Raw genomic sequence first — 23555 nt, forward strand, 5'->3', positions numbered from 1 at the left:
TTCATTTCAATTTACTGAATTATTTAGCATATTTTACAAATGTTATGTTTGCCATTTAGCAATCATCCAGATTAAAGAAGGAAACTCATTGCCAATTGCTAATATGTAATTACTCTTTGATATGTCTTTCTTTTAAACATGTTACCAAAAAAGAAAAAATCTCACTCCCAGCTATGCCTTGTAAAATACGCTCCAGAAATCACAATAAAAGGTGTACAATCCGTTTTATTCTTGATAAGTAATAACTTTTAAATCCAGAAAAACATGGAATGTATGGAATTTGTTTAGAGACCATGAATACTAATACTTAACATTAGGACCATTTTTTGCCATTATATGACCAGGGAATGAGTATATCTCACGGTGATCACAGGAGTTTTTATACTGATCATACAAACTTAAAATGTGCAAGAGACAAAATTCATAACTATTACAATTTCTCTCAAGTATGAAATACTATTTATTTTAACAATTGATAAATGTTAGATATTTGTTTTAATGAACATGACATTTAGAGATGTTATGTTGTACGTAGGTCTCTTGTGAATCTTTTATTGAAATAAAGTGTACATGGTACTAGATTAAGCACACACAGTTAAAAAGCTTTATACAATAAATGTGTAATCTACACTTATTCCTTTTACAATATGCTAACGTGCATGCTATTTTATGGGATGCTTTAGTAACTAACCTATTAATATAATACTAATTGGTATTTGATTAGATAATGTATTACATCTGTAAATATAAAATGTGTAACAATAATTCACCAATAATTGAAAGAATCATTGTGTATTATAAGTGTGAACTCTTCTGTGACACACACACACATTTAAATGTATCTTTTAGTACTCAAACAACTAATTTCTAATGTTTAACACATATATCACTTTAATTTCTAAACAAATATCACTTTATACTCTGGAAAACGCATATTCTGCTCGTGGAACATCCTGGTAGAGATATGCAGAAAATTTTCATTTTCTATAGTCTGACAATGTCCACCTGTAGAAGAAGATATGAAGATTGTTATTTTTTTTTTTTGTAAATTAGTTTCTCTTGCAGAGAGAAAAAAAAAAACCACAAACAAAAGACATACACTGTTGCAGTTACATCAGTATCATGTATGTATGTATGTATATATATATATATATATATATATATACACTGCTCAAAAAAATAAAGGGAACACAAAAATAACACATCCTAGATCTGAATTAATTAAATATTCTTCTGAAATACTTTGTTCTTTACATAGTTGAATGTGCTGACAACAAAATCACACAAAAAATAAAAAATGGAAATCAAATTTTTCAACCCATGGAGGTCTGGATTTGGAGTCACACTCAAAATTAAAGTGGAAAAACACACTACAGGCTGATCCAACTTTAATGTAATGTCCTTAAAACATGTCAAAATTAGGCTCAGTAGTGTGTGTGGCCTCCACGTGCCTGTATGACCTCCCTACAATGCCTTTGCATGCTCCAGATGAGGTGACGGATGGTCTCCTGAGGGATCTCCTCCCAGACCTGGACTAAAGCATCTGCCAACTCCTGGACAGTCTGTGGTGCAACGTGACGTTGGTGGATGGAGCGAGACATGATATCCCAGATGTGCTCAATTGGATTCAGGTCTGGGGAACGGGAGGGCCAGTCCATAGCATTAATGCCTTCGTCTTGCAGGAACTGCTTACACACTCCAGCCACATGAGATCTAGCATTGTCTTGCATTAGGAGGAACCCATGCACCAGCATATGGTCTCACAAGGGGTCTGAGGATCTCATCTCGGTACCCAATGGCAGTCAGGCTACCTCTGGCAAGCACATGGAGGGCTGTGCGGCCCCCCAAAGAAATGCCACCCCACACCATTACTGACCCACTGCCAAACCGGTCATGCTGGAGGATGTTGCAGGCAGCAGAACGTTCTCCACGGCATCTCCACACTCTGTTACGTCTGTCACATGTGCTCATCTGAGCACAGGGCGCCAGTGGCGAATTTGCCAATCTTGGTGTTCTCTGGCAAATTCCAAACATCCTGCACGGTGTTGGGCTGTAAGCACAACCCCCACCTGTGGACGTCGGGCCCTCATAGATACCACCCTCGTGGAGTCTGTTTCTGACCATTTGAGCAGACACATGCACATTTGTGGCCTGCTGGAGGTCATTTTGCAGGGCTCTGGCAGTGCTCCTCCTGTTCCCCCTTGCACAAAGGCGGAGGTAGCGGTCCTGCTGCTGAGTTGTTGCCCTCCTACGGCCTCCTCCACGTCTTCTGATGTACTGGCCTGTCTCCTGGTAGTGCCTCCATGCTCTGGACACTACGCTGACAGACACAGCAAACCTTCTTGCCACAGCTTGCATTGATGTGCGATCCTGGATGAGCTGCACTACCTGAGCCACTTGTGTGGGTTGTAGACTCTGTCTCATGCTACCACTAGAGTGAAAGCACCGCCAGCATTCAAAAGTGACCAAATCATCAGCCAGGAAGCATAGGAACCGAGAAGTGGTCTGTGGTCACCACCTGCAGAACCACTCCTTTATTGGGGGTGTCTTGCCAATTGCCTATAATTTCCACCTGTTGTCTATCCCATTTGCACAACAGCATGTGAAATTGATTGTCACTCAGTGTTGCTTCCTAAGTGGACCGTTTGATTTCACAGAAGTGTGATTGGCCTGGAGTTACATTGAGTTGTTTAAGTGTTCCCTTTATTTTTTTGAGCAGTGTGTATATATATTTATTTATTTATTAGTGAACATGCTTTTTACCCAACTATAATGATCTAAAGTGATTCCAGACTCCAATATTAAATTCAAAATAAAGAATCTTTATATAACGTTACATTAACAGACATATAATTTAATTTCATTGATTAAGTGTAAAACTATAAAAGGCATAGACTTGCTAATGTTAATTTTACTGCAGATCAGCATTTATTTGACTACATCAGTAGGCTCTAGTTACAATGTGTACTTTTTCTGAGTTGAAATGCTTGTAACAAAATACTGTCACATACAAGAGATACTTCATTGTATACAATATATTTCAGACATAATACAACACTTTTGATTCTACATTTCTAAGGGCCCAAATATAAAGAATTAAGATGCCACAGGCATTAAGCATTGTGGCATATACGTATGGTGGCAATAAAGGTTTAAGTTGTCCTGTTAGTGAAAGTTCATGACCCCTGGTTAGGTTGTTGGGCAGAGTAGGACAAGTCACTGGGCAGATTTGATGACACAGCTGTTGCTGGGGCAAGAGCTGGCTGGGGGTTGGTTGCTGGCCTGAGTGAGAAAAAGAGCGGGAAGCCAGGTAAGCATAAAAGTGGCAGCGCCAGTGCAATCCCTGTCAGAGGTCTTTCAGGACAGGAGAAGCATGGATGGACCCCCGCCATCCCTCCCCTACTTGCTAACTTTCTTTATAATTATTGTTGTGGTTTTGGAAAGCATTGGGGCAAAGCCAACCTCGGTTTCAAGTTCTGAAGAGGGACATGTGTTAAATGGTTGTATATAAAAGGCAGTCAGGTTAGCTATGAGTGACTGGCAATGAAGTGATGGTGAAAGTTAAAAGTTTTGGAAGTAAAGGGAAACATTTATGTGAATATGTAACCATTATCATGTTATGATGGTATGCCTCTTTTAAGCTTTAAATAAACACCACGGCCAAGTCCATCTATTCTTGTTAACAATTTAACTGCAAAATATTTTATTTTAATTTCCTCTTTTCCTCATTTTAAACAACGTTATTGCCTGTTAAGGTTAAACATAAAGGCACGTTACAGTTTGTTACTTATGTAAATGTACTCCTATGTAATTGTACAAACAGAACTTATTCATTTCCATGGAGATTAACAGCTGAGTGTATTTCATTAAATGAACAAAACATATTAACACATTTCCTATTTAGAATAGATGGATAGCTACTTCAAATAGTCAGGTGAATGAAATTCCATTAAAAGAAAAATTCGGCACAAATGAACAAATTTTAAATAAAATTGTTTTTGTGCAACTCTTTAAAAATTCTTTCTGTGCACATCTATAATGATTATTAGATGTATGCACACATCATCTGCTGTGAGTGAATCAAATACCTGTTAATTTACACCTGGATAACTAGATCTGTTTAGGATTTATGTGATAAATCAATTCACATGGGTGTATATTAACAGGAATGTGATGGCTGACTGTCACCTAAAACAGCTTTATCTTAAATGTACACTCCATGCACTAAAACAACTTAATCTAAATCAATTTGTTATGGCACCAGGAAGCCCCTAGATACACTCTTACCTTCAGGCGTTAATCCGTTTTCAAATGGTCTAACCCCAAAGTTTTCTCCAGCAGCTATGTTCACTTATCCCCAGGTGGCATCTGGATATAGAATTTTTAAATTCATGAAGTGCAGAATGCTGCCAGGCAGTTTGTTGAATGGGAAGTCACTGATTGCCTGAGAGCATCAGCAGACCACTCTCAGCCAATCAGCAGCACTCCTACCCGGTAGAACTCCACGCTTACTGAATCAGAAATTTCAGGTGACCGATGCTACTGGGGGGAGTGGACATTGATATTCGAGGCATCTTTGGGGGTTAAATTGTTCGAGAATGGTTTAACCCCTGAGTGAAGATTGCCTTCATGGAACTCCGGGCACCATAAAATTTTTTATTGAGATGAAGTTGTTATGGTGCCTGGAGTGTCCCTTTAATCAGAAAAAATATTACTTATTATTGTATTTATTTATTGTTTAAATACCAAAGCATGTTATTTTAACTATTTTACTAGTTTAACTATTACATTAAAACCTTTAAAAACCTATTATGGCATTGGTTAAGCACCCCATACCTAACACTACTCCTCTCATTATGATTGTTCACGCTATTCAACAATGTCCGAATTTTTCAATTTAGGCCTAGTCCGGTGGCTGAAATCCAAATCTGAAAGCTTCAAATAGCTTCAAAACATGCTGCCTGCAATCATATAAAATTATTACTCACTTTCAAAAATACAAGTGAATAGTTTTGTGAAAATGTTCATCCGACAGAATATATTCACTTTGGAATTTTATTAATATTGATGCTTTGTGAATCTTAAGAATCATATACTTTGTGTAAACTTTCGATGCAAAAGCACCGATTTGCATCCAGGTGATTTCTGCAGATTTATTTGTGCTGACCGAAATCTGACTGTATTTGACTTTAGTGAATATGGGAATTTCCACTGCGGTCGTAATTCGGTCATTTTCTATGGATTATGTTTAAAAAGAAAACATTTGGTGTTTAGTTAATAACCCTGTTAATGTGACAAAATACGAGCAGCAATTTAGGGAGTTATTTACATCTTGATGAATATTAAGTAGACTAAGTGATATAATATTACTGGAGATAATCTAATTTTCAATTACTGCAATCTCTAAATTAACTTAGATCAGTAATAAAGAAAAGAATATGGAAATAGTAGTTATAATGAATAGTAAAATAAATCTACGAGAGAGCATAGTAGAAAAAAAATACATGTATTTCTTAGGTATGCATTAGTGTTTTTGATGGCCTATATTTATTAAAAATAAACTCAATAACATTGGAATAAATATGCTAAATTTAATAAATCTATTCTAAACAATATATAAAATAATAAGGGCAAACAAATACATTAATATATTAAAGTTGCTGTATATACCCATGGAATAAGACACCAGATAAAACACCAAATGCTGATACTTTTTTTCAGTGTTATAATCAAGGAAAATAATTCCAGCCTTAGTAACTTGGTGAACTAAATGAAAATGCATATGTAAAACCATTATGGACCTAATGCTGTGACTTTCTGGACTTCATATTGCGGTAAACATCCACCCCCCCCCATCATCATGCTTGATCTTCTGCATCAATAAGCCGTATTCTATTCTAAAATATTTCTTAGTATATGTCCACAGCTAACAAACTAATCAATATTATAGGATAATATCCACAGTGCTATCTTGGCTTTCAAAGTTGTCAAGCCAGGAAGTCTACTCTTATCTCTATGGAGCAGTGATTAATAGGTTATCCATACCATACACATGCTGGGTATTGAACATATGATTATCTCATTCATGGTAAGATTGTTATGTCCATCTTTCAGAAAGCACTGTTGTTAACAACCATTTCCCATAATAAATAACACAGTAATAAATAAATAATTGGAAAAATAATGATGTTTTGTGAGCGGTCCCTTGGCTACTTGCACAATTCAGACACCTTGATTATTATATTATTGTAGTAAGGGAGATAAGGACGTCCACATTGTTGACTAGTTCGAATGGTACCCCTACTGCTATTATCACAGCAGTTCCACCTGATAAATATAAACAAAGTTGCTATTCAATATTAAAGGTGGATCAATTGCTCTTTCTAGTTGTGCATGCTTTGCTCCCGATTAAACCATTATAAAAAACCTTTGTATGATTGAAAGAAACTATTCCAATGCCATTGCTTATCCCCTTGAATTACCTTTTGTTTTCAAAGTATAAACATAACGTTCATTTAAAAAGAAAAAAAAAACATTTTGCTATTGAATAAATGCAGGAATAGGACTATTTGAAATACAGATTGCAGTTCAGATATGCATTACAATTTTGCAAAATTACACAATTTTTTTTTCTTTAGCCAGTATATTTTACAGAAATATTAAAGGGACACAATAGACATCCAGACCAATTCATCTAATTGAAGTGGTCTGGGTGCAGTGCCAGAAACGTAGAGAAACTGCAATTATTCCATTAAAGGGTTAATACTGCCTCTAGTGGCTATCGACCAGACAACTGCTATAGGCTCTTCCAGGCCTTTCACAGAGTTAAATTCCTTGAACTAACGCTGTATGTCCTCACGCTTTGCATGAGGACATCTAGCATCATGCAAATCCCCATGGGATGAGCATTAGTTTCCCCCTCACAATGACGGCGGCGCAGTTGGAGAAAATTTTGTAATCTTTTTATTGCTCAGTGGGGGGCAGAGGGACTCTATAGTGTTAGGAATACAGTTTTGTGTTCTTCATACTTTTCTTTTTCAGCCATTCTGTTTTAGTTTTACTGGTGTGCTTTAGCTGTTGGACAGATGGCCTCACATTTGACTCTAGAATACTTTGGTATACAGAGTAGTTCATGGTCAACTCATTGACGGCAAGGTTCCAAGGTCCTTTGGCTGCAATACAAACATCTCCACTTTGTTCTTGTCTGTCCAAAGGACATTGTTCCAGAACTCTTGTGGTTTGTTCGGATGCAACTTTGCAAACCTGCCATGTTTTTTTTTAGAGAGAAGAGTCTTTCTCTTGGCAACCCCTCCAAACAAACCATATTTCTTTAGTCTTTTTCTATTTGTACTGTCATGAACTTTAACATTTAACATGCTAACCGAGGCCTGTAGCATCTGAGATGTAGCTCTTTGGCTTTTTGCAATCTCTCTGAGCATTCTGGAGAGTTTTAAAGAAGCTTCAACTGTCTAAGATTTGTGCTAAGAGTTTTCTTTTTTACTGTTACAGGTAAGATTCATCTGTAGGAAAAGGTTACTGATTGCACAAGGTTTAATTATTATTTAATTATAGGGCATTTGATTTGATTAGTTAGCTACTTACTATTGATTGCTGTTTAAATTAGCTATTGTTTGCAAATAAGCAGAGGCCTACCCAGGTGTTAAACATTCCTAGTGGGTGGTGATTTTAGGAGTTATATAAGGGTTGTTGTCATTAGCTTGGCTAATATAGCTTGGTTGCTTCATCTAAGTGTTGCTTCTAAGTGTCTGTGGTTGGAGATATTCTGGAGAGTGTTGCTTCTAAGTGTCTGTGGTTGGAGATATTCTGGAGAGTGTTGCTTCTAAGTGTGTGTGGTTGGAGATATTCTGGAGATAAACTGGAGGTAATCTGAGGTATTCAGGAGTTAAGATTCCTTTGATTTAAATTATTTACCTCATTGGAATGGAAGACTTAGTTCAGTGTAATAGTTGCTATGCATTTGTTTCGCGTTCCACTTTTTGGAGGTTTGGTTGTTGTCTAATCTGTAGACAGTTCTCTATCTTGCGGCAGGAGATTGTATTTTTGAAGTCTGAGATTTGTAAATTATCTGGTAAACAAACTCAGGCTGGAACTGCTGCAAAGCCACTGCCACAGAGACATACTAGGAATGGCAGATGGATTACTGTAGGATCTGGTAGACTTAGAGTTGTGGATAAAAGGCATATTGCACAGTCTGTTGCTCTACATAACTCATTTTCTGCACTTTCAGAGTGTAATGGTGTCATGGAGACAGGCACTGAGGGTAGTGGTGTTGTGGAGAGAGGCACTGAGGCTAGTGGTGTTGTGCAGAGAGGCACTGAGGCTAGTGGTGGTTGGAGATAACTGAGGCTAGTGGTGTGCAGAGAGGAACTGAGGCTAGTGGTGTGCAGAGAGGAACTGAGGCTAGTGATGTTGTGCAGAGAGGCACTGAGGCTAGTGGTGTTGTGCAGAGAGGCACTGAGGCTAGTGGTGTTGTGCAGAAAGGCACTGAGGCTAGTGGTGTTGTGCAGAGAGGCACTGAGGCTAGTGGTGTTGTGCAGAGAGGCACTGAGGCTAGTGGTGTTGTGCAGAGAGGCACTGAGGCTAGTGGTGTTGTGCAGAAAGGCACTGAGGCTAGTGGTGTTGTGCAGAGAGGCACTGAGGCTAGTGGTGTTGTGCAGAGAAGCACTGAGGCTAGTGGTGTTGAGCAGAGAAGCACTGAGGCTAGTGGTGTTGTGCAGAGAGGCACTGAGGCTAGTGGTGTTGTGCAGAGAGGCACTGAGGCTAGTGGTGTTGTGCAGAGAGGCTTCAAGACAATGGTGAGCCCTAATAGAAAGCAGTTGTTGTTGGGGGATTCCATCATAAGAGGTGTGGAGATGGACAATGGTGGTCTTGTGAGGTGTCTTCCTGGAGCTACTGCATAAGACATATCTGTAATATTGTTAAGCAAGCAAAGCAGGAAGGGTAATTGGATGTACTTGTCCATTTAGGGACAAATGACTTGGCTTGCAATGAGGTTTCAGAGGTTAAGGAAGTTTTGAGTGTTTTTGCCAATGATATACGGCAGCTGGCTTCCACACTGTCATTCTCTGAAGTTCTGCCTGTGCATAACTCTCAGAATGGCAGGCGGAGGCGTATTAGGGACTTTAACTTGTGGCTTGGTGAATGGTGTTGGGAGCAAGGATTTGGCTTTATTTCTCATGGTAGCTCTGTTTGGAATGGAAATAAACTGTACAAAAAGATGGTTTGCATCTTTCTCAAAAGGGAACAAATGTTCTCGGTGAGCAGTTCAGAGGTTTTGCTTGGATGTATTTAAACTAGGAGGGGGGGGGGGCAAAAGGGTGATAAAACATCAATCCAATTGTCCCCCAAAACAAGGACAGAAGGTGCCTGTAGCAAGTGTGTTAAAAAATGATAAGCTTAGAGTCATGTCTACAAATGCTCGCAGTTTAGGGAATAAGATCCATGAACTTGTGGCAATAATGGCATCTGATAGTGTAGATTTAGTCGCTGTTAATGAGACATGGTATAATGAGAAAAATGACTGGGACATAGCAATACCAGGGTACTCTTTATATAGAAAAGACAGGGAAGGCAAGAAAGGGGGAGGGGTGGCCCTGTATGTGAAGGATAGCATAAAATCTAGCCTAATAAAGGTTAGTGAGGCGAACATAGAGTCCGTTTGGGTTACGTTAGAATTTGGTAATCACACAGTAACTCGTGTAGGTGTGATTTATAGGCCCCCAGGACAAATGAAGAGTTAGATAATCTACTAGTTGAGGAAATAGCTAAAATGACAATGAAGGGGGAAGTTATCATCATGGGTGACTTTAATCTTCCTGATGTGAATTGGAAAACAAAAATAGCTACTTGTGCCAGAAGCACACATATTCTAAACTCCCTACTCGGATTGTCTCTAAAACAAGTCGTTGAGGAGCCAACTCGTAAAGAGGCCATACTAGATTTAGTGTTAACAAATGGAGATTTGGTATCAGATATTACTGTAGGTGAAAGTTTAGGATCCAGTGATCATCAGTCAGTGTGGTTTATTATAAGAACAGTGACTGAGTCACACCACACAAAAACAGAAGTTTTAGACTTTAGAAAAACAGACTTTTCTAAAATTAGAATATGTGTAAAGGAGTCATTATCAGACTGGAGCAATTTAAATGGAGTCCAAGAGAAATGGGATTATTTAAAAGTTGCACTTTGGAAGGCAACAGAAAATTAGAAACATAGAAACATAGAATGTGACGGCAGATAAGAACCATTCGGCCCATCTAGTCTGCCCAGTTTTCTAAATACTTTCATTAGTCCCTGGCATTATCTTATAGTTAGGATAGCCTTATGCCTATCCCACTGTCAGGATCGGGACAGGGATCCAACACGTAAAGTACAAACAGGATGTAGGTACGTATACCGGACCTTAGAATGGCCGGACTAACGTAAGGAGTAAGCAAAGAATGGTCTAGAGACAAGCCGAGGTCGAGGGAACGAGAGAGCAGATAGGCGAGAGACAAGCCGAGTCAAAGGGTAATAGAGGTAAGCAGGGTAGAACAAACAAGCCGGGTCAAAACCAAAGAGACAAATAGATAACAAGAGCACTGAGTGACTAGACAAGCTAGAACCACGACAGGGCAATGAGCAAATGCATAAAGCCCTACTTTATACCCTGGTTCTAGATAGGTAATCACGCCCCCGACGAGTCCTGATTCGTGGTCGGGACAGGTCGGAACGGATTGTCGTCATGACGTCGGCTACTGAGCGCCGCGTCATAAAAGGAAGCGGGTCCCTCGCGGCCGGCGTGTAAACGGCCGAGAGAACTGCGAGGAACGAGTGAGTCAACCCCTCTGAGAGGATGAACGTCTAAGTATCTCACCTCCTCTGAGGTAGAGACAACAGGTACCCTGACAGTACCCCCCCTCTCAGAAACGCCCACCGGGCGGAAGGAACCGGGGCGAGATGGAAAACGAGAGTGAAAAGCCCTGCGGAGGCGAGGAGCATGCACATCCTCCTGAGGTACCCAAGTCCTCTCCTCAGGACCATATCCCTTCCAGCCAACAAGATATTGTAACCTCCCCCGAGAGATTCGAGAATCGAGGATGGAGTTGATCTCATACTCCTCCTGGCCCTCAACCTGAACAGCGCGAGGAGAGGATACAGCGGAGGGAAACTTGTTGCATACTAGAGGCTTCAACAAGGAAACATGAAAGGAGTTAGGAATGCGTAAGGCAGATGGAAGGGCCAGACGATACGCAACTGGGTTAATTCGAGTCAGAACCCTGTAAGGGCCAATGTAACGAGGCGCGAATTTCATAGAAGGAACCTTCAAGCGAATGTTTCTGGTACTCAACCATACCCTATCACCTGGAACAAAAGCCGGAGCCGCCCTTCTACGCTTATCAGCGTGTTTCTTGAACAACGCGGAATTATGCAGGAGAATTTGTCGAGTTTGATCCCACAACTTCCTCAAACTGGCAACATGAACATCAACCGACGGTACCCCTTGGGAAGGAGAAACCGAGGGAAGAATGGAAGGATGAAAGCCATAATTCATGAAAAAGGGGCTAGAATGAGTGGAATCACAAACGAGATTGTTGTGTGCAAACTCCGCCCAAGGAATCAGACCGACCCAATCGTCCTGGTGTTCGGAAACAAAACAACGTAAATATTGTTCAATCTTTTGGTTGGTGCGTTCAGCAGCTCCGTTAGACTGGGGATGATAGGCAGAAGAGAAATTCAATTTGATGCCCAGTTGAGAACAGAAGGATTTCCAAAAACGGGAAACAAATTGGGAACCTCTATCAGAAACAATTTCGGAGGGTATCCCATGTAAACGAAAAATTTCTCTCACGAATATCTCAGCCAATTTGGGAGAAGATGGCAGTTTAGGTAAGGGCACGAAATGAGCCATCTTAGTAAACCTGTCAACCACCGTGAGGATAACAGTCTGTTTTTTAGAAACAGGCAAATCGACAATGAAGTCCATAGCCAGACAGGACCACGGTCTCTCGGGAATTTCCAAGGGATGCAAAAGCCCACATGGAAGCGTATGAGGTTGTTTAGTCTTCATACAGACCTCACATGCTCCGACGAAATCCCTAATATCCTTACGTAGTGAAGGCCACCAGAAATCTTTGGAAATCAAGGCACAGGTCTTGCGAATGCCAGGATGCCCAGCCACCTTACTGTTGTGAAAGCACTGTAACAGTTCCAGTTGGAGTTCAGGAGGAACGAAATACCTTGCCCCAGGACCCTGTCTAGGAGCCAGATGCTGTAACTTCATGATCTCGGCCAGCAACGGAGAATGAATCCTGAGACTCGTGTTGGCGATAATATTGCACTTGGGAACTATAGAAGACAAAACCGCCTCAGATATAGTAGAAGGTTCATGTTGGCGAGACAAAGCATCGGCTTTAGAGTTCTTAGAACCAGGTCTATAAGTGAGCACGTAATTGAAATGAGTGAGGAACAAGGACCAACGAGCTTGCCTGGCGGACAAGCGCTTGGCCTCCCCAATATAGGACAAGTTCTTGTGATCCGTCAAAATAGTAACAGGATGCAAGGTCCCTTCCAATAAATGTCTCCACTCCTTTAAAGCCATGATGACCGCTAGTAGTTCCCTGTCACCAATGTCATATCTGCTTTCAGGCCCAGATAATTTCTTGGAAAAAAAAACACATGGATGTAACGGTTTATCCACACCTAACCTTTGAGACAAGATAGCGCCCACCCCTGTCTCTGAGGCGTCTACCTCGAGTAGAAAAGGCAAAGTCGTATCAGGGTGAACTAAAATTGGTGCAGAAGCAAAAAGTTCCTTGAGTGTCTTGAAAGCAACGAGAGCTTCAGTAGACCAAGTCTTAGTGTCAGCCCCCTGTCTGGTCATATTGGTAATAGGGGCAATAATAGAAGAGTATCCTTTAATGAAACGCCTGTAATAATTGGAGAATCCAATAAACCTCTGAATGGCTTTGAGACCCCTGGGTAATGGCCAATCTAAAATAGACTGGAGTTTATCCGGATCCATTTTAAACCCGTCCCCAGGAATCACGTAACCAAGAAAGTTTATCTGAGATTGGTCAAAACTACATTTCTCCAATTTGCAGTACAACCCATGTTGTAGAAGTTTGCGCAATACCCTTCTGACTTGTCTGTGGTGGGTCTCAATTTCTCTAGAGTGTATTAGTATATCATCCAAATATACAATAACGCAATCCTGTTGAAATTCCCTAAGAACTTCATTGATCAGGTCCTGAAATACTGCCGGTGCATTACAGAGCCCAAAAGGCATTACCGTGTACTCATAGTGCCCATATCGGGTATTGAACGCTGTTTTCCACTCGTCACCCTGCTGAATTCTCATCAAGTTATACGCCCCTCTGAGATCTAACTTGGTGAAAATCTTGGAGCCTTTTAGGCGATCAAAGAGCTCAGTAATCAAAGGAATCGGGTAGGCATTTCTAATCGTTATCTTATTCAAGCCTCGATAATCAATGCAAGGCCTTAACGTGCCATCCTTCTTATTCACAAAAAAAAAAACAGCCCCGGCAGGGGAGGAGGATCTCCTAATGAATCCTTTGTCTAGGTTCTCATGAATATACTCCTCTAAGACTAAGTTTTCCTTAGTGGATAAAGGGTATACCGTACCCCTCGGAGGCATGGTCCCAGGCAGGAGTCTGATCTTGCAGTCAAAGGGCCTGTGTGGAGGTAAAGTGTCAGCATTCTTTTTGTCAAAGACTGCCTTTAAATCCAGGTACAGAGGCGGTATTTGTACGTCTGTAGACTGGGTAGAATTAGCCGGTGCGTTAACTACGCAAACCGGTGAGACTTTCTGTAAGCACCTGCTCTGGCAACCCTGACCCCATGAGACTATCTCCCCTAGTTCCCAATCAATGATAGGGTTATGTTTCTTTAACCACGGATACCCCAGGACTATAGGAACAGAAGGAGACGAAATAAGCATAAGAGATATGCCTTCCTCGTGTAGGATACCAACAGTTAAGTTAACAGGTATGGTCTCACGAAAAATAACAGGTTCAGATAATGGTCTACCATCTATGGCCTCAACAGCCAAGGGTGTATCCCTTAGCTGGGATGGAATAGAGTGTTTAGTAACAAAAACTTGGTCAATAAAGCTCTCAGCAGCTCCGGAATCTACCAACGCCAAAGTTTTTAGTATTCCCTTCTCCCAAGCTAAAGAAACAGGTAGCAGAAGCCTGTGATCTTTATAATTATGTATAGAGGACAAAATAGAAACACCCAAGGCCTGTCCTCTAGAGAAACTTAGGTGCGAGCATTTCCCGGGCGATTAGGACAATTTAGGCGTAGGTGCCCTCTTACTCCACAATACATACACAATCCCTCCCTTCTCCTGTACTGTCTCTCTTCTTCTGAGAGGCGAGTATTGCCTATCTGCATAGGTTCTGGAAAAGCTGAGGTTGTGGATTCAGGACTTTGAAATGAGGGAGCTAGTTTAAAGGAAGGTCTACGGGTTCTATCTCGAGTGTTCTGCCTCTCTCTTAAACGTTCATCAATACGAGAAATAAAAGAAATTAAATCCTCCAAATTTTCAGGAAGCTCTCTTGTAGCAACCTCGTCTAGAATTTCATCTGATAGTCCGTTTAAAAATACGTCTATATAAGCCTGTTCATTCCACTTAACTTCTGCCGCCAAGGACCTGAACTCTAGTGCATAATCCACAAGGGTTCGGTTATCTTGTCTAAGGCACAACAATAATCTAGCTGCATTGACCTTTCTACCTGGAGGGTCAAAAGTTCTTCTAAAAGCAGCGACAAAGGCATTATAATTATAGAACGGGTTATCATTCTCCCACAATGGATTGGCCCATCTCAGAGCCTTTTCAATGAGTAGTGTGATAATGAATCCAACCTTCGCCCTATCAGTAGGGTAGGAGCGGGGTTGTAATTCGAAATGAATACCTATCTGGTTTAAAAAACCACGACACTTATCCGGAGAGCCACCATAACGTACAGGAGGAGTAATACGGGAAGAAGCACCTACTGTGGCTACCTCTAGACCTGAACTTACAGGGGAGATGGATGTAGTACGCATCTCTTCTGGTTGATTATTAGAACGAGATAATAAAGCCTGCAGCACTAGAGCCATTTGATCCATTCTATGATCTATGGCCTCAAATCTAGAGTCGGAAGAACCAACCTGAGTGTTTGTACCTGCAGGATCCATTGGCCCTGTCGTAATGTCAGGATCGGGACAGGGATCCAACACGCAAAGTACAAACAGGAGGTAGGTACGTATACCGGACCTTAGAATGGCCGGACTAACGTAAGGAGTAAGCAAAGAATGGTCTAGAGACAAGCCGAGGTCGAGGGAACGAGAGAGCAGATAGGCGAGAGACAAGCCGAGTTAAAGGGTAATAGAGGTAAGCAGGGTATAACAAACAAGCCGGGTCAAAACCAAAGAGACAAATAGATAACAAGAGCACTGAGTGACTAGACAAGCTAGAACCACGACAGGGCAATGAGCAAATGCATAAAGCCCTACTTTATACCCTGGTTCTAGATAGGTAATCACGCCCCCGACGAGTCCTGATTCGTGGTCGGGACTTGATTGACAGGTCGGAACGGATTGTCGTCATGACGTCGGCTACTGAGCGCCGCGTCATAAAAGGAAGCGGGTCCCTCGCGGCCGGCGTGTAAACGGCCGAGAGAACTGCGAGGAACGAGTGAGTCAACCCCTCTGAGAGGATGAACGTCTAAGTATCTCACCTCCTCTGAGGTAGAGACAACAGGTACCCTGACACCCACGCATGCTTAAACTCCTTTACTGTGTTAACCTCTACCACTTCAGCTGGAAGGCTATTCCATGCATCCACTACCCTCTCAGTAAAGTAATACTTCCTGATATTATTTTTAAACCTTTGTCCCTCTAATTTTAGACTATGTCCTCTTGTTGTGGTAGTTTTTCTTCTTTTAATTGCATTATTGCATTATTGCAAATTGCATTAGGCTTGTCAGTAAAAGCAAAAAATTCAAGAAAACACTGTGGTACTCCGCAGATGTGGCCAAAATAGTAAAAAACTAAAAGTTAGCATTTAGTAATTATAAAAAAAACAGAGTGAGGAAGACAGAATGACCTATAAGATTAGGCAGAAAGAGGCTAAGCAAGTTATAAGAGCTTCCAAATCACACACAGAAGAGAAAATAGCACAGTCAGTAAAAAAGGGGGACAAAACATTTTTTAGATACAAAAATGAGAAAAGAAAAGTAAAACAAAGATTAATTAGTTTAGAAACAAAAGAAGGAAGGTATGTAGATGAGGATAAAGGTCTAGCTGACTGCCTCAATGAATATTTTTGTTCGGTATTTACAGATGAAAATGAAGGAAAGGGACCTCAGTTAAGAAAAAGGATAAATGAGTCATTTATTACACGTGAGTTTACAGAGGAAGAGGTTCTATTTCAACTGTCAAAAGTAAAGACAAATAAGTCAATGGGACCTGATGGAATACACCCAAAGCTATTAAAAGAGCTTAGTGGTGTACTAGCAAAACCATTAACAGATTTATTTAACCAATCATTGTTAACAGGAGTAGTCCCAGAAGATTGGAAGTTAGCGAATGTTGTGCCCATTCACAAGAAAGGCAATAGGGAGGAGTAGGGCAACTATAGGCCAGTAAGCCTTACTTCAGTAGTGGGGAAAGTGATGGAAACCATGTTAAAGGATAGGATTGTTGAACATCTAAAAAAAACATGGATTTCAAGATCAGAGACAACATGGGTTTACTTCGGGGAGATCATGCCAAACTAATCTTATTGATTTTTTTTGATTGGGTAACTAAAGTTATAGATCAGGGTGGTGCAGTAGACATTGCTTACCTAGATTTAAGTAAGGCTTTTGACACTGTTGCACATATAAGGCTTATCAATAAACTGCAATCTTTAAGTTTGGATTCCAATATTGTTTGGAAGGCAGTGGCTGAGTGACAGGCAACAGAGGGTTGTAGTCAATAGAGTATATTCGAAGCTTGGGCTTGTCACCAGTGGGGTACCTCAGGGATCTGTACTTGGACCCATTCTCTTTAATATTTTTATTAGTGATATTGCAGAAGGTCTTGATGGTAAGGTATGTCTTTTTGCGGATGATACTAAGATATGTAACAGGGTTGATGTTCCAGGAGGTATAAGCCAAATGGCAAATGATTTAGGTAAACTAGAAAAATGGTCAGAGTTGTGGCAACTGACATTTAATGTGGATAAGTGCAAGATAATGCATCTTGGACGTAAAAACCCAAGGGCAGAGTACAGAATATTTGATAGAGTCCTAACCTCAACATCTGAGGAAAGGGATTTAGGGGTGATTATTTCTGATGACTTAAAGGTAGGCAGACAATGTAATAGAGCAGCAGGAAATGCTAGCATAATGCTTGGTTGTATAGGGAGAGGTATTAGCAGTAGAAAGAGGGAAGTGCTCATGTACAGAACACTGGTGAGACCTCACTTGGAGTACTGTATGCAGTACTGGAGACCATATCTTCAGAAGGATATTGATACCTTAGAGAGAGTTCAAAGAAGGGCTACTAAACTGGTTCATGGATTGCTGGATAAAACTTACCAGGAAAGGTTAAAGGATCTTAACACGTATAGCTTGGAGGAAAGACGAGACAGGGGGGATATGATAGAAACATTTAAATACATAAAGCGAATCAACACAGTAAAGGAGGAGACTATATTTAAAAGAAGAAAAACTACCACAACAAGAGGACATAGTCTTAAATTAGAGGGACAAAGGTTTAAAAATAATATCAGGAAGTATTACTTTACTGAGAGGGTAGTGGATGCATGGAATAGCCTTCCAGCTGAAGTGGTAGAGGTTAACACAGTAAAGGAGTTTAAGCATGCGTGGGATAGGCATAAGGCTATTCTAACTATAAGATAAGGCCAGGGACTAATGAAAGTATTTAGAAAACTGGGCAGACTAGATGGGCCGAATGGTTCTTATCTGCCATCACATTCTATGTTTCATTGCAAGATCTGACCTTGGGCTGAATTTGCTGGGACGTCCACCCCTGGGAAGATTGACAACTGTCTTGATTGTTTTCTACTTTTCAGTTAATCAAGGAAATATGATTAGCAGCACCTGTCTGCTACTTATACTCTTAATTCCTATGGAAGCAATTGTTGTTCGCAAATGGCTTCTCCATTTTGGCTTTATTTTTGATAAATAAATGACACGGTGTAATACGCCATGTGTTAGTCTGTTGTCAACTTAGGTTGTATTTACTTAATTTTAACACCTCCTAAGGAACAGGATTGTTATTATGTCCTGACATAAAATATTAGGTATATGTAAAAACAGCTTGCAAAAGCTGCAGCTTTCTTGTCTGCAGCCTTTGCAAGACCTCCCCTTCTTCCCCAGTCTAGACTTAATTTAGAAAAGTGACAATTTCTTGGGCGTTCCACATTTATTCGCATACTATAAGGCCACTCAATTTGCCATGTTAATTTAAATACATTAGTCTTGGAAGAAGAGATGAGGATCCTTGTTGTCCCATTACAGTCAATTTTATGACACCCTAACACAGCTCTTATAAAATCCTATCCCCGGTCCAGCACTCCTTATGATTACGGAAACGGTATAGGGTGGTAGGTGACCTCTCCTCAGAAGACAGTAAATTATAATCCTGCGTTCGCCAAGGGGTTACCCTCTTCAGCTTTTCAATGATGGATACAGAAAGGTATTATGGAGGTCAGACATTTAGTTGCCTGGGTTTCTGTGACAATTAAGGTGCACCTGGTGGGGTAGTTTCAATTTCACCAGTCAGAATTATTTTGGGTCTCTCCCCTTTGTATGCTCTTAAGAGAATACCCTGAAGAAAAATCCCACTTTTTATGAGATTACTTGTAGACTATTGCATAAGAAGTCAGGCCTGATTTCCATATAATGCTCCTAACATATTAAGCCTAACACACACTACAAATTCAAATGGGAAGTGTGCAACTAGAGGAAAGTGACTGGTCCGATGTTTTTACTAGACATGTGCAATTCGTTTCGGTCCGAATTTAAATTTGGATGAATTTCGTCAGGTTTAAGTACTGTAAGGGCTATACTTTCTGAAAACTTGTACATTTTGGTTACCTAATGAAACCAGTAATGGTTGAAAAGAGTTATGCATATGTCCCAAATTTGCGTTGTTACCTCCAAACAAGTGAGTAAGCTTTAAACCGAGGGCGTAGCTGAACAAATACATTTTGGTAGTTTTGTACATTGACACGTACACTGTACAAGAAATGCACAACCACAATGTGATGCCAGTAAAAATTACTGGTAAGCTTCAAATAGAAACAGAGAATAGTAGCAATGCATACTCATCTTTTAAAGTTACTTTTTTATATTTTTGTGCCAGTAATTTCAAGTTATGGACTAACTACCTCAGACATGGTCAAAATGTAGTTAAGGAAATGTATGTATGTCCAAATGTATCCCATTAACTGCCACAATAATTGAGAAACCTGTGTGTGTGGAACATGCTGGTTACGTTATTCGTGTCACTGGCCTACATCCTTTTATTCCGCCAACCAACATCCTGTTTCACAGGATGCCAATGTCGGTGGTATGGATTTGGTTGAGAGATAAAAGGGAGAGATTAGCATAGGGGTATGTGTTTTCTTATAAATGCATCCTCTGACTTCCTTTGACACCACCTCCACCAGATACAAAACAGGGAGGTATGACTGTTTCACTCATTTCTGTCGATAAGATTCTGTAATTAGTCCCATCGTAGCACCAAGCCCAATAACATCTTAATCCGGCCTTGGGATGTAAATTAAAACAATTCAGGAAATCTCCTAACTAGAACATTCCTTGTCCACAAATATAATGTTTGCCTCCATACTGTAAAGTTTTGATAAAAATGTAGAAAACAAAATTTCCAACCATAGAAGAGTTTGATAGAAAATCAGCTGCACAAATAATGCCAAATATCAATTATATGGAAAACCATAATGCTTTAATATGAGGAAGCATTGGATTGGCTGAACTAATCAAGTTTGATCATCTCAGATAAGGAGGTGGGGCACACGTTGTAAGGGAGTAACGGCAAATAAAGATTATCTTTTACAACCTCATAGTGAGGGTGGTAGCATCCACCTGCACTATAGCATAGGGATGCATACCTTTAGTGTTCTTTTAAACAGGACTCTCTAATTACATAGTTACATAGAGATCTAGGTTTAAAACATAGAAACATATAATGTGACGGCAGATAAGAAACATTCAGCCCATCCAGTCTGCCCAATTTTCTAAATACTTTCATTAGTCCCTGGCCTTATCTTATAGTAAGGATAGCTTTATGCCTATCCCATGGATGCTTAAACTCCTTTACTGTGTTAACCTCTACCACTTCAGCTGGAAGGCTATTCCATGCATCCACTACACTCGAAAACAAAGTTTGAGTCCATCAAGCTTAACCCTTGAAACCCAATTATGTATGCTATTGATTTAAAGGGACACTATAGTACCCTAAACAACTTCAGCTTGATGAGGTTGTTCAGGTGAGAACTATAGCTCCCTGCAGCCTTTCTCATGTAATCACTATATTTTCTGAGAAAATACAGTGTTTACATGGAAAGCTAGGAAAACCTCCAGTTGCAATAACTCAGAGTGAACCAGAGGGACTTCCATCCACTCAGATCTGCTGTCAGCAGAGTACAGGGCAGCACTGTGCACAGCATCATGTGATTCAGTATCTCCTCCCTCTGCATGCAGACACTGAACTTTCCTCATAGAGATTCATTGATTCAGTATATCTCTATGAGGAGATGCTGATTGGCCATGGCTGTGTTTGAATCATGCTGGCTTTGCCCCTGATCTGCCTCTTTGTCAGTCTCAGCCAAACCTATGGGGAAGCACTGTGATTGGCTCAGGCTACCACATGTCAGCAGACTGCTTGTTTTTCTGAGTCTAACAGCATGCAGATTTACAGATTCAGGCTTGAATACAGTAAGGTTTTTACTATATTTATGGAGGCATAAGGGACCCAGGGGGGCTTGGTGGTGGTGTTAACACTATAGGGTCAGGAATACATGTTTGTGTTCCTGACCCTAAAGTGATCCTTTAAAAGAAGGCAAAAAACCCAACTGTTGCCAATTATGCCACATGAAAAAAGGAAAAGCAATCCATCTTGACTCCATAATGGCAATCAGATTTCTCCTTTAATCAACAACCTGTTCACATACATATTGCCACTTCAGAACAAAAAACATAAAACTATACATGGAGACTTGCTGTTCACAGAAAAATATTTTGTATTGAGTTTGTAACTTCTATATTAGATTGTGAAAACATTTTGCTCTAAACATGATGCAAATACAATACAAATATCATAAGTTTATAAGTTACTGCTATATACATTCATAAGCTCAGTGATCCATATAGAGAGCACGTACAAAAATAACAAAATTAGCAGTAATTTTAAATGCAGTCAGCACATTGTATCATGAATTATTAAAAATATTAAAAGGGGAAGCATCTAAGTCAGTGTTTCCCAATTGGTGTTCCGCGGAACCTTAGGGTTCCGCAAGAACACAATTGGGGTTCCGCCAAAAGTTTAAAAAATAAAATGGCCGCAGTCGGCAAGGGAGCAGTGAGCAGTGATCTCCCTGCTCAGCTCCCTTGCGCGTACAGCAGTGATGCTGGAGCGGGAATATGACGTCACTTTGGCATCACTAAGAGGCAGTGAGGGAGCTGAGCAGGGAGATCACTGCTCCCTCACAGCCTGCACGCCTGCCGCTCAGCAGCCCCACTGGACCCCAGGGACTCCATGCCAACACTCCTAAAGTTTGGGGTGCTGGGTGGATGAAAAAATAAAAATAAATTGTATGTGTGTCTGTTAGGGAGTTTGTGTGTCTGTCAAAGAGTATATGTGTGTTTGCCAGTGAGAGTGAACGTGTGAGAGTGTGTTTGTCAGTGAGAATGTATGTGTTCTTGTCAGTGAGAGTGTATATGTGTTTGTATGTGTGTCTGTAAAATTCTGGTGCTTGCTTACAAGTCCCTACATAATGCTGCTCCAACCTACCTATCCTCCCTAATACACAAGTATGTCCTGTCGAGGCCCCTATGCTCTGCCAAAGACCTACGTATATCCTCTGTCCATTAACTCACCTCTAATGCTTGCCTCCAAGATTTCTGCACCTCTTCTTTGGAACTCCCTTCCCTTCTCCGTAAGACTTTTACCCAGTCTCCACTCATTCAAAGAATCATTGAAAACTCACGTCTTCAAGAAAGCATATCAATTAAACTGTTAGCAGGTTTTTATCCCCCATGACTCCTCTCCTGCAACTGTCAAAATTTACCTACTAAATTCTCAATTAATACTTTTCTAACAACCTACTTTGTACCCCTACTTTTACCTGTTGTGTCACTATACCCCACTCCCTCCTGAATGTAAGCTCATTGAGCAGGGCCCTCCACCTCTCTGTTCCTGTACATCCAATTGTCTGGTTAAAATAACATGTCTACCCATTAGTCCACCCATTGTACAGCGCTAGAGATGTGATGGCGCTATATAAATAATAAAATAATAATATGTGTGTTTGTCAGTGAGAGTGTATGTGTGTCTGTCAAAAAGTGTGTGTCTGAGTGCGTTAGTGTGTGTATCTGTGTGTCAAGGTTTGTGTATGTGTCACTGTGTGTATCTAAGTGTGTGTGTGTGTGTGTGTGTGTGTGTGTGTGTATTGCAGTGTGTGTGTATCTGAGTGTGTCAGTGTGTGTATGTGCCAGTGTGTATCTGTGGGTGCAAGTGTGTGTTTATGTCACTGTGTATATCTGAGTGTGGGTGTATTTGTGAGTCAAGATGTGTTTGTCAGTGTGTATCTAAGTGTGTGTATATTTGTATCTGTGTGCCGTGTGCCACTATGTGCCAGTGTGTATCTGTGTGACAGATACATATACACACACACACACACACACACACATACACACTGACACAGAGATACACACACTGGCCCTTGTAAACACTAATATACACACCTTGACACACACCAGCACATACAACCACAGATACACACACTTTGAAACATAGATACACACACCTTGACACACAGATGCATACACACACAGATACACACTGTCTGTCAAGCTGTGTGTATATGTGTCAGTGTGTGTATCTGTGTGCCACTATCTGCCAAAGTGTGTGCATCTGTGTGTCAGATTCATACACACTGGCATATACAAACACAGATACACACACCTTGATGCACAGACACATACAAACACAGATATACACACACACTGTGACACACATATACACACCTGGACACACACACACACACAGGGACACGCACACAGATACACACTGTGTGTCAAGGTGTGTGTATCTATGTGCCAGTGTGTGTGTGTGTGTGTATGTATCTGTCCAATTATTTAATTGGGAACCCCTGATCTAAGTTATCTTACAGTGGTTTCTTTTTACAACTGTCATTAACCATACCTTGATACCTTGATCATCCCATGCATCCCGTGCTACAAGCCAGTGAGCTTTGGGAACTAGAACTAGTAACTTATAATTCCTAGTCTCACATT

The 23555-nt window shown here is 40.6% G+C and overlaps 1 protein-coding gene across 2 annotated transcripts in view; it reads right to left on the minus strand.

Moving 5' to 3' along the window:
• Positions 1–207: 207 nt before the first annotated feature.
• The window catches only part of IMPG1 (interphotoreceptor matrix proteoglycan 1), a 500344-nt gene continuing 476996 nt past the window's right edge, over positions 208–23555 (minus strand). For both annotated transcript variants that reach the window (XM_063443013.1, XM_063443012.1), the window contains exon 17: positions 208–1005. The gene's annotated coding sequence lies outside the window, so the exon portion shown is untranslated. The remainder of the gene's footprint in view (positions 1006–23555) is intronic.

Source organism: Pelobates fuscus, chromosome 2 (assembly GCF_036172605.1).
Source record: "Pelobates fuscus isolate aPelFus1 chromosome 2, aPelFus1.pri, whole genome shotgun sequence".
NCBI classification, from domain to species: Eukaryota; Metazoa; Chordata; class Amphibia; order Anura; family Pelobatidae; genus Pelobates; species Pelobates fuscus.